This window comes from Megascapheus bottae, unplaced genomic scaffold (genome assembly GCF_031878675.1).
Source record: "Megascapheus bottae isolate mThoBot1 unplaced genomic scaffold, mThoBot2.hap1 HAP1_SCAFFOLD_133, whole genome shotgun sequence".
NCBI lineage: Eukaryota > Metazoa > Chordata > Mammalia > Rodentia > Geomyidae > Megascapheus > Megascapheus bottae.
This window is the reverse complement of record NW_028327627.1, coordinates 55,485-69,355: the sequence shown is the minus strand read 5'-3', so window position 1 is coordinate 69,355 and position 13,871 is coordinate 55,485.

The following is a 13,871-nucleotide window of genomic DNA, read 5'->3' as shown; positions in this document are numbered from 1 at the left end:
GATGATAGATCATGGATAGATGATAGATCATGGATAGATGATAGATGATGGATAGATGATAGATCATGGATAGATGATAGATCATGGATAGATGATAGATGATGGATAGATGATATTTGATGTGTACATGATCGATGATGGATAGATGATAGATGATGGATAAATGATAGATGATGTGTAGATGATAGATGATATGATAGATGATGGATGATGGATAGATCATAGATGATATATAGATGATAGATGAGGGATAGATGATACATGATATATAGGTGAGAGATGATGGACAGATGATAGATGATGTGTAGATGTTAGATGATGGAGAGATGATAGATGATGGATAGATGATAGATGTTGGATAGTTGATAGATGATGTGATAGATGATAGATGAAGTGTAGATGATAGATGATGTATAGATGATAGATGATGGATGATGGATAGATGATAGATGATACATAGATGATAGATGATGGATAGATGATAGATGATAGATAGATGATAGATGATAGATGATGTGTAGATGATAGATGATGGATAGATGATAGATGTTGGATAGATGATAGATTATAGATAGATGATAGATGATATATAGGTGATAGATGATGGATAGATGATAGATGATGTGTAGATAATAGATGATGGATAGATGATAGATGATGGAGAGATGATAGATGATGTGTAGATGACAGATGATGTGTAGATGATAGATGATGTGTAGATGATAGATGATGTGTAGATCATAGATGATGTATACATGATAGATGATAGATGATAGACAGATGATGGATGATGGATAGATGATAGATGATGGATAGATGATAGATGATGGATAGATGATAGATGATTATGTGTAGATGATAGCTGATGGATAGATGATAGATGATGTGTAGATGATAGATGATGGATAGATGATAGATGATGGATAGATGATAGATGATGGATAGATGATCGATGATGGATGGATGATAGATGATGGATAGATGATAGATGATGTATAGATGATAGATGATGTGATAGATGATAGATGATGTGTAGATGTTAGATGATATATAGATGATAGATGATAGATGATGGATAGATGATAGATGATGGATAGATGATAGATGATAGATGATGTATAGATGATAGATGATGGATAGATGATATATGATGGGTAGATGATAGATGATGAATAGATGATAGATGATGTGTAGATGATAGATGATGGATAGATGATAGATGATGCATAGATGATAGATGATGATGTATAGATGATAGACGATGATGTATAGATGATAGATGATATGTAGATGATAGATGATGCATAGATGATAGATGATGGATAGATGATAGATGATGGATAAATGATAGATGATAGATGATGGATAGATGATAGATGATGGATAGATGATAGATGATGTATAGATGATAGATGATGTGATAGATGATAGATGATGTGTAGATGATAGATGATGATGTATAGATGATAAATGATAATGTATAGATGATAGATGATGGATAGATGATAGATGATGCATAGATGATAGATGATGGATAGATGATAGATGATGCATAAATTATAGATGATAGATGATGGGTAGATGATAGATGATGTATAGATGATAGATGATGTGATAGATGATAGATGATGTGTAGATGATAGATGATGTATATATGATAGATGATAGATGATGGATAGTTGATGGATGATGGATAGATGATAGCTGAAGTATAGATGATAGATGATGATGTATAGGTGATCGATGATGTATAGATGATAGATGATGTATAGATGATAGATGATGTGTAGATGATAGATGATGGATAGATGATCGATGATATATAGATGATAGATGATGGATAGATGAATAATGATGGATAGATGATAGATGATGATGGGTAGATGATAGATGATGGATAGATGATAGATGATGGATAGATGATAGATGATGGATAGATGATAGATGATGGGTAGATGATAGATGATGTGTAGATGATAGATGATGGATACATGATAGATGATGGATAGATGATAGATGATGGATAGATGATAGATGATGGATAGATGATAGATTATGCATAGATGATCGATGATGTATAGATGATAGATGATGTGTAGATGATAGATGATGGATAGATGATCGATGATATATAGATGATAGATGATGGATAGATGATAGATGATGTGATAGATGGTAGATGATGTGTAGATGATAGATGATGATGTATAGATGATAAATGATAATGTATAGATGATAGATGATGGATAGATGATTGATGATAGATTGATGATGGATGATGGATAGATGATAGATGATGGATACATGATGTATAGATGATAGATGATAGATGATAGATAGATGATGGATGATGGATAGATGATAGATGATGGATAGATGATAGATGATGGATAGATGATAGATGATGGAAAGATGATAGATGATGTGTAGATGATAGATGATGGATAGATGATCGATGATATATAGATGATAGATGATGGATAGATGATAGATGGTGGATAGATGATAGATATTGTGTACATGATAGATGATGTGTAGATGATAGATGATGTGACAGATGATAGATGATGTACAGATGATAGATGATGGATAGATGATATATGATGTATACATGATCGATGATGGATAGATGATAGATGATGGATAAATGATAGATGCTGTGTAGATGATAGATGATATGATAGATGATAGATGACGGATAGATGATAGATGATGTGTAGATGATAGATGATGTCATAGATGATAGATGATGTATAGATCATAGATGATGTATAGATGATAGATGATGGATAGATGATAGATGATGGATAGATGATAGATGATGTGTAGATGATAGATGATGGACAGATGATAGATGATGGATAGATGATAGATGATGGATAGTTGATAGATGATGTGATAGATGATAGATGAAGTGTCGATGGTAGGTGATGTATAGATGATAGATGATGGATGATGGATAGATCATAGATGATACATAGATGATGGATAGATGATAGATGATGGATAGATGCTAGATGATGTATAGATGATAGACGATGTGATAGATGATAGATGATGTGTAGATGAAAGATGATGATGTATAGATGATAAATGATAATGTATAGATGATAGATGATTTATAGATGATAGATGATGCATAGATGATAGATGATGGATAGATGATAGATGATGGATAGATGATAGATGATATATAGTTGATAGATGATGGATAGATGATAGATGATGTGTAGAAGATAGATGATGGATAGATGATAGATGATGGATAGATGATAGAGGATGTGTAGATGATAGATGATGTATAGATGATAGATGATGTGTAGATGATAGATGATGGATAGATGTTAGATGATGATGTATAGATGATAGATGATGGCTAGATGATAGATGATGCATAGATGATAGATGATGGATAGATGATAGATGATGGATAGATGATAGATGATAGATGATGTGTATATGATAGATGATGGATAGATGATAGATGATGTGTAGATGATAGATGATGATGTATAGATGATATATGATAATGTATAGATGATAGATGATGGATAGATGATAGATGATGCATAGATGATAGATGATGGATAGATGATAGATGATGGATAGATGATAGATGATAGATTATGTGTAGTTGATAGATGATGGATAGATGATAGATGTTGGATAGATGATAGATGATGGATAGATAATAGATGATGTGATAGATGATAGATGATGTGTAGATGATAGATGATGTATATATGATAGATGATAGATGATGGATAGATGATGGATGATGGATAAATGATAGATGATGTATAGATGATAGATGATGATGTATAGATGATCGATGATGTATAGATGATCGATGATGGATAGATGATAGATGATGGATAGATGATAGATGATGGAAAGATGATAGATGATGTGTAGATGATAGATGATGGATAGATGATAGATGATGGATAGATGATAGATGATGGATCGCTGATAGATGATGGATAGATGATAGATTATGCACAGATGATAGATGATGTATAGATGATAGATGATGTGTAGATGATAGATGATGGAGAGATGATCGATGATATATAGATGATAGATGATGGATAGATGATAGATGATGGATAGATGATAGATCATGGATAGATGATAGATGATGGATAGATGATAGATGATGTGTACATGATAGATGATGTGTAGATGATAGATGATGTGATAGATGATAGATGATGTACAGATGATAGATGATGGATAGATGATATATGATGTATACATGATCGATGATGGATAGATGATAGATGATGGATAGATGATAGATGATGTGTAGATGATAGATGATATGATAGATGATAGATGATGGATAGATGATAGATGATAGATGATAGATAGATGATGGATGATGGATAGATGATAGATGATGGATAGATGATAGATGATGGATAGATGATAGATGAAAGATGATAGATAGATGATGGATGATGGATAGATGATAGATGATGGATAGATGATAGATGATGGATAGATGATAGATGATGATGGGTAGATGATTGATGATGGATAGATGATAGATGATGGATAAATGATAGATGATGCGTAGATGATAGATGATATGATAGATGATAAATGATGGATAGATGATAGATGATAGATGATGGATAGATGATAGATGATGGATAGATGATAGATGATGGATAGATGATAGATTATGCATAGATGATAGATGATATATAGATGATAGATGATGTGTAGATGATAGATGATGGATAGATGATGGATGATGGATAGATGGTAGATGATGGATAGATGATAGATCATGGATAGATGATAGATGATGGATAGATGATAGATGATGTGTACATGATAGATGATGTGTAGATGATAGATGATGTGATAGATGATAGATGATGTACAGATGATAGATGATGGATAGATGATATATGATGTATACATGATAGATGATGGATAGATGATAGATGATGGATAGATGATAGATGATGGATAGATGATAGATGATGGATAGATGATAGATTATGCATAGATGATAGATGATATATAGATGATAGATGATGTGTAGATGATAGATAATGGATAGATGATCGATGATATATAGATGATAGATGATGGATAGATGATAGATGATGGATAGATGATAGATGATATGATAGATGATAGATAATGGATAGATGATAGATGATAGATAGATGATGGATGATGGATAGATGATAGATGATGGATAGATGATAGATGATGGATAGATGATAGATGATGGATGATAGATAGATGATGGATGATGGATAGATGATAGATGATGGATAGATAATAGATGATGGATAGATGATAGATGATGATGGGTAGATGATTGATGATGGATAGATGATAGATGATGGATAGATGATAGATGATGGATAGATGATAGATGATGTGTAGATGATAGATGATGGATAGATGATAGATGATGTACAGATGATAGATGATGGATAGATGATATATGATGTATACATGGTCGATGATGGATAGATGATAGATGATGGATAAATGATAGATGATGTGTAGATGATAGATGATATGATAGATGATAGATGATGGATAGATGATAGATGATGTGAGGATGACAGATGATGTGATAGATGATAGATGATGTATAGATCATAGATGATATATAGATGATAGATGATGGATAGATGATAGATGATATATAGGTGATAGATGATGGATAGATGATAGATGATGTGTAGATGATAGATGATGGATAGATGATAGATGATGGATAGATGATAGATAATGGATAGATAATAGATGATGTGATAGATGATAGATGATGTGTAGATGATAGATGATGTATATATGATAGATGATAGATGGATAGATGATGGATGATGGATAGATGATAGATGATGTATAGATGATAGATGATGATGTATAGATGATCGATGATGTATAGATGATCGATGATGGATAGATGATAGATGATGGATAGATGATAGATTATGCACAGATGATAGATGATGTATAGATGATAGATGATGTGTAGATGATAGATGATGGAGAGATGATCGATGATATATAGATGATAGATGATGGATAGATGATAGATGATGGATAGATGATAGATCATGGATAGATGATAGATGATGGATAGATGATAGATGATGTGTACATGATAGATGATGTGTAGATGATAGATGATGTGATAGATGATAGATGATGTACAGATGATAGATGATGGATAGATGATATATGATGTATACATGATCGATGATGGATAGATGATAGATGATGGATAAATGATAGATGATGTGTAGATGATAGATTATATGATAGATGATAGATGATGGATAGATGATAGATGACAGATGATAGATAGATGATGGATGATGGATAGATGATAGATGATGGATAGATGATAGATGATGGATAGATGATAGATGATAGATGATAGATAGATGATGGATGATGGATAGATGATAGATGATGGATAGATGATAGATGATGGATAGATGATAGATGATGATGGGTAGATGATTGATGATGGATAGATGATAGATGATGGATAGATGATAGATGATGGATAGATGATAGATGATGGATAGATGATAGATGATGTGTAGATGATAGATGATGGATAGATGATAGATGATGGATAGATGATAGATGATGGATAGATGATAGATGATGGATAGATGATAGATTATGCATAGATGATAGATGATATATAGATGACAGATGATGTGTAGATGATAGATGATGGATAGATGATCGATGATATATAGATGATAGATGATTGATAGATGATAGATGATGGATAGATGATAGATCATGGATAGATGATAGATGATGGATAGATGATAGATGATGTGTACATGATAGATGATGTGTAGATGATAGATGATGTGATAGATGATAGATGATGTACAGATGATAGATGATGGATAGATGATATATGATGTATACATGGTCGATGATGGATGATGTGTACATGATAGATGATGTGTAGATGATAGATGATGGATAGATGATAGATGATGGATAGATGATAGATGATGGATAGTTGATAGATGATGTGATAGATGATAGATGAAGTGTAGATGATAGATGATGTATAGATGATAGATGATGGATGATGGATAGATGATAGATGATACGTAGATGATAGAAGATGGATAGATGATAGATGATGCATAGATGATAGATGATGGATAGATGATAGATGATGATGTATAGATGATAGGTGATGATGTATAGATGATAGATGATGGCTAGATGATAGATGATGTGATAGATGGTAGATGATGTGTAGATGATAGATGAAGATGTATAGATGATAAATGATAATGTATAGATGATAGATGATGGATAGATGATAGATGATGCATAGATGATAGATGATGGATAGATGATAGATGATGATGTATAGATGATAGGTGATGATATATGTATGATAGATGATGGCTAGATGATAGATGATGCATAGATGATAGATGATGGATAGATGATAGATGATAGATGATGTGTAGATGATAGATGATGGATAGATGATATGTGATGGATAGATGATAGATGATGTATAGATGATAGATGATGTGATAGATGGTAGATGATGGATAGATGATAGATGATGATGTATAGATGATAAATGATAATGTATAGATGATAGATGATGGATAGATGATAGATGATAGATGATGTGTAGATGATAGATGATGGATACATGATAGATGTTGGATAGATGAAAGATGATGTATAGATGATAGATGATGTGATAGATGATAGATGATGTGAGGATGACAGATGATGTATATATGATAGATGATCGATGATGTATAGATGATCGCTGATGTATAGATGATAGATGATGGATAGATGATAGATGATGGATAGATGTTAGATGATGGATAGATGATAGATGATGTGTAGATGATAGATGATGTATAGATGATAGATGATTGATGATAGATAGATGATGGATGATGGATAGATGATAGATGATGGATACATGATGTATAGATGATAGATGATAGATGATAGATAGATGATGGATGATGGATAGATGATAGATGATTGATAGATGATATATGATGGATAGATGATAGATGATGGATAGATGATATATGATGGATAGATGATAGATGATGGATAGATGATAGATGATGTGATAGATGATAGATGACGTGTAGATGATAGATGATGTATAGATGATAGATGATAGATGATAGATAGATGATGGATGATGGATAGATGATATATGATGTATACATCATCGATGATGGATAGATGATAGATGATGGATAAATGATAGATGATGTGTAGATCATAGATGATATGATAGATGATAGATGACGGATAGATGATAGATGATGTGTAGATGATAGATGATGTCATAGATGATAGATGATGTATAGATCATAGATGATGTATAGATGATAGATGATGGATAGATGATAGATGATGGATAGATGATAGATGATGTGTAGATGATAGATGATGGACAGATGATAGATGATGGATAGATGATAGATGATGGATAGTTGATAGATGATGTGATAGATGATAGATAAAGTGTCGATGATAGGTGATGTATAGATGATAGATGATGGATGATGGATAGATCATAGATGATACAAGGATGATAGATGATGGATAGATGATAGATGATTGATAGATGATAGATGATGTGTAGATGATAGATGATGGATAGATGATGGATGATGGATAGATGATAGATGATGTATAGATGACAGATGATGTGATAGATGATAGATGATGTGTAGATGAAAGATGATGATGTATAGATGATAAATGATAATGTATAGATGATATATGATTTATAGATGATAGATGATGCATAGATGATAGATGATGGATATATGATAGATGATGGATAGATGACAGATGATATATAGTTGATAGATGATGGATAGATGATAGATGATGTGTAGATGATAGATGATGGATAGATGATAGATGATGGATAGATGAGAGAGGATGTGTAGATGATAGGTGATGTGTAGATGATAGATGATGTGTAGATGATAGATGATGGATAGATGTTAGATGATGATGTATAGATGATAGATGATGGCTAGATGATAGATGATGCATAGATGATAGATGATGGATAGATGATAGATGATGGATAGATGATAGATGATAGATGATGTGTAGATGATAGATGATGGATAGATGATAGATGATGTGCAGATGATAGATGATGATGTATAGATGATAAATGATAATGTATAGATGATAGATGATGGATAGATGATAGATGATGCATAGATGATAGATGATGGATAGATGATAGATGATGGATAGATGATAGATGATAGATGATGTGTAGATGATAGATGATGGATAGATGATAGATGATGGATAGATGATAGATGATGTATAGATGATAGATGATGTGATAGATGATAGATGATGTGTAGATGATAGATGATGTATATATGATAGATGATAGATGATGGATAGATGATGGATGATGGATAGATGATAGATGATGTATAGATGATAGATGATGATGTATAGATGATCGATGATGTATAGATGATCGATGATGGATAGATGATAGATGATGGATAGATGATAGATGATGGATAGATGATAGATGATTGAAAGATGATAGATGATGTGTAGATGATAGATGATGGATAGATGATAGATGATGGATAGATGATAGATGATGGATAGATGATAGATGATGGATCGATGATAGATGATGGATAGATGATAGATTATGCACAGATGATAGATGATGTATAGATGATAGATGATGTGTAGATGATAGATGATGGATAGATGATCGATGATATATAGATGATAGATGATGGATAGATGATAGATGATGGATAGATGATAGATCATGAAGAGATGATAGATGATGGATTGATGATAGATGATGTGTACATGATAGATGATGTGTAGATGATAGATGATGTGATAGATGATAGTTGATGTACAGATGATAGATGATGGATAGATGATATATGATGTATACATTATCGATGATGGATAGATGATAGATGATGTGTAGATGATAGATGATGGATAAATGATAGATGATGTGTAGATGATAGATGATATGATAGATGATAGATGATGGATAGATGATAGATGATGTGAGGATGACAGATGATGTGATAGATGATAGATGATGTATATATCATAGATGATATATAGATGATAGATGATGGATAGATGATAGATGATATATAGGTGATAGATGATGGATAGATGATAGATGATGTGTAGATGATAGATGATGGATAGATGATAGATGATGGATAGATGATAGATGATGAATAGTTGATAGATGATGTGATAGATGATAGATGAAGTGTAGATGATAGATGATGTATAGATGATAGATGATGGATGATGGATAGATGATAGATGATACATAGATGATAGATGATGGATAGATGATAGATGATGGGTAGATGATAGATGATAGATGATGTGTAGATGATAGATGATGTGATAGATGATAGATGAAGTGTAGATGATAGATGATGTATAGATGATAGATGATGGATGATGGATAGATGATAGATGATACATAGATGATAGATGATGGATAGATGATAGATGATGGATAGATGATAGATGATAGATGATGTGTAGATGATAGATAATGTATAGATGATATATGATGGATAGATGATAGATGATGTATAGATGATAGATGATGTGATAGATGGTAGATGATGTGTAGATGATAGATGATGATGTATAGATGATAAATGATAATGTATACATGATAGATGAAGGATAGATGATAGATGATGCATAGATGATTGATGATGGATAGATGATAGATGATGGATAGATGATAGATGATATATAGGTGATAGATGATGGATAGATGATAGATGATGTGTAGATGATAGATGATGGATAGATGATAGATGATGGATAGATGATAGATGATGTGTACATGATAGATGATGTGCAGATGATAGATGATGTGTAGATGATAGATGATGGATAGATGATAGATGATGAATAGATGATAGATGATGATGTATAGATCATAGATGATGATGTATAGATGATAGATGATGGCTAGATGATAGATGATGCATAGATGATAGATGATGGATAGATGATAGATGATAGATGATGTGTAGATGATAGATGATGGATAGATGATATATGATGGATAGATGATAGATGATGTATAGATGATAGATGATGTGATAGATGGTAGATGATGTGTAGATGATAGATGATGATGTATAGATGATAAATGATAATGTATAGATGATAGATGATGGATAGATGATAGATGATGCATAGATGATATATAATGGAGAGATGATAGATGATGGATAGATGATAGATGATAGATGATGTGTAGATGATTGATGATCGATACATGATAGATATTGGATAGATGATAGATGATGTATAGATGATAGATGATGTGATAGATGATAGATGATGTGAGGATGACAGATGATGTATATATGATAGATGATAGATGATGAATAGAGACTGGATGATGGATAGATGTTAGATGATGTATAGATGATAGATGATGATGTATAGATGATCGATGATGTATAGATGATGCATAGATGATAGATGATGGATAGATGATAGATGATGGATAGATGATAGATGATGTGTAGATGATAGATAATGGATAGATGATAGATGATGTGTAGATGATAGATGATGATGTATAGATGATAAATGATAATGTATACATGATAGATGATAGATGATGCATAGATGATAGATGATGGATAGATGATAGATGATGGATAGATGATAGATGTTGGATAGATGATAGATGATGTATAGATGATAGATGATGTGATAGATGATAGATGATGTGTAGATGATAGATGATGGATAGATGATAGATGATGGATAGATGATAGATGATGTATAGATAATAGATGATGTGATAGATGATAGATGATGTGTAGATGAAAGATGATGATGTATAGATGATAAATGATAATGTATAGATGATAGATGATTTATAGATGATAGATGATGCATAGATGATAGATGATGGATAGATGATAGATGATGGATAGATGATAGATGATATATAGGTGATAGATGATGGATAGATGATAGATGATGTGTAGATGATAGATGATGGATAGATGATAGATGATGGATAGATGATAGATGATGTGTAGATGATAGATGATGTGTAGATGATAGATGATGTGTAGATGATAGATGATGTGTAGATGATAGATGATGATGTATAGATGATAGATGATGGCTAGATGATAGATGATGGATAGATGATGGATGATAGATGATGTGTAGATGATAGATGATGGATAGATGATAGATGATGGATAGATGATGGATGATGGATAGATGATACATGATGGATAGATGATAGATGATAGATGATGTGTAGATGATAGATGATGGATAGATGATAGATGTTGGATAGATGATAGATGATGTATAGATGATAGATGATGTATAGATGATAGATGATGATGTATAGATGATCGATGATGTATAGATGATCGATGATGGATAGATGATAGATAATGGATAGATGATAGATGATGGATAGATAATAGATGTTGGAAAGATGATAGATGATGTGTAGATGATAGATGATGGATAGATGATAGATGATGGATAGATGATAGATGATGGATCGATGATAGATGATGCATAGATTATAGATGATGGATAGATGATAGATGATGGATAGATGATACATGATAGATGATGTGTAGATGATAGATGATGGATAGATGATAGATGATGTGTAGATGATAGATGATGATGTATAGATGATAAATGATAATGTATAGATGATAGATGATGGATAGATGATAGATGATGCATAGATGATAGATGATATATGATGGATAGATGATAGATGATGGATGATGGATAGATGATAGATGATGGATAGATGATAGATGATGGATAGATGATAGATGATGATGTGCAGATGATAGATGATGGATAGATGATAGATGATGGATAGATGATAGATGATGTGTAGATGATAGATGATGGATAGATGATAGATGATGGATAGATGATAGATTATGCGTAGATGATAGATGATGTATAGATGATAGATGATGTGTAGATGATAGATGATGGATAGATGATCGATGATATATAGATGATAGATGATGGATAGATGATAGATGTTGGATAGATGATACATCATGGATAGATGATAGATGATGGATAGATGATAGATGATGGATAGATGATAGATGATGGATAGATGATAGATGATGGATAGATGATAGATGATGGATAGATGATAGATGATGTGTAGATGATAGATGATGTGATAGATGATAGATGATGTATATATCATAGATGATATATAGATGATAGATGATGGATAGATGATAGATGATATATAGGTGATAGATGATGGATAGATGATAGATGATGTGTAGATGATAGATGATGGATAGATGATAGATGATGGATAGATGATAGATGATGGATAGTTGATAGATGATGTGATAGATGATAGATGAAGTGTAGATGATAGATGATGTATAGATGATAGATGATGGATGATGGATAGATGATAGATGATACATAGATGATAGATGATGGATAGATGATATATGATGGATAGATGATAGATGATAGATGTTGTGTAGATGATAGATGATGTATAGATGATATATGATGGATAGATGATAGATGATGTATAGATGATAGATGATGTGATAGATGGTAGATGATGTGTAGATGATAGATGATGATGTATAGATGATAAATGATAATGTATAGATGATAGATGAAGGATAGATGATAGATGATGCATAGATGATAGATGATGGATAGATGATAGATGATGGATAGATGATAGATGATATATAGGTGATAGATGATGGATAGATGATAGATGATGTGTA